This window comes from Tiliqua scincoides, chromosome 7 (assembly GCF_035046505.1).
Source record: "Tiliqua scincoides isolate rTilSci1 chromosome 7, rTilSci1.hap2, whole genome shotgun sequence".
Classification (NCBI taxonomy): domain Eukaryota; kingdom Metazoa; phylum Chordata; class Lepidosauria; order Squamata; family Scincidae; genus Tiliqua; species Tiliqua scincoides.
Window position 1 is genome coordinate 68,220,513 of NC_089827.1, and position 1,123 is coordinate 68,221,635.

Genomic DNA, 1,123 nt, shown 5'->3' on the forward strand with positions numbered 1-1,123 from the left:
CAAGGATTGTTAAAAATTTTCCTGCTTGATGGTGTCACTTCCAGTCATGACATCACTTCTGGTGGGCCCTGGAAGATTCTCATTCTAAAAAGTGGGTCTCGGTGCTAAGAGTTTGAGAACCATGGATTTAAAATATAAAATTGTTAATAAAATATAATTTGACTAAAAAAGGTCAATGTGTCTACTTTTCAAATGAGGATGTTCACATTCGAATTTGAGTCATACACCCTGCACATGCCTGATCTCATCTGATCTCAGAAGCTAAGCAGGGTCAGGCCTGGTTAGTACTTGGATGGGAGACCGCCTGGGAATACCAGGTGCTGTAGGTTTATACCATAGTCTTTCGAGACTGAAGGTTGCCAACCAGTTGAGACATCAAAGGATGAGATATTAAGGGTGCCATACATGTAACCCATTTCATTTATATCAGGCCATTTCCTAATCATGTGACACTTGGATGTTTAATATAGATGTTTAGTAGACTTCATTTCGCTACTGCCATGCCTGTTGAATGAGACTAATGATGCCACAACTAGAATTTCTTTTCACCTGTGCTTTTCTTTTTTTTGTGATATATAATGATGGCACAGATACAGGTCGCAATGCTATACACATTTCCCTGGGAGTAAGTCTCATTGAGCTCAATGGGACTTCTTTCTAAGTAGACATGCACAGGATTTCCCTGACAACCTACTAAAATGCTGGTTGTGTCAGCATCATTAGTGCTGATATTGTACTATGGCTCAAATTGTTCTGTTCAGTGTGAAATTGCAGGCAGTGAAGAACAGTGGAGGTAAAGCATGTATTACAAATATGTGAATAAGGACAATGGGGTTGGATCCAAAGGTGCCCTTCTGCATACAGAAAGCATCCCATCCTCCAGTCATGGAAGGGTTATTTTATGCCTCACTCAAAAATATTACTTGAAAGCATGAAATGTACTTATGGAAGCATGCGGGCACTTTTTTATCACATGTATTCGATCTTCAGTGGACACTTAAGAAAAAAATCCACAGGCATCACACAGTTCACTTGGAAACAATTAACTGGGATAATATATAGATGCAAATATTTTCTTGGGTTTCAAATGTATTCTTAATACAAATGCTATGCTCCAAATTTC

The 1,123-nt window shown here is 38.7% G+C and overlaps 1 pseudogene; it reads left to right on the forward strand.

Annotated features, from left to right (window-relative positions):
- The first annotated feature begins 211 nt into the window (after positions 1-211).
- LOC136658110 (5S ribosomal RNA) lies at positions 212-329 on the forward strand (annotated as a pseudogene).
- Positions 330-1,123: the final 794 nt, after the last annotated feature.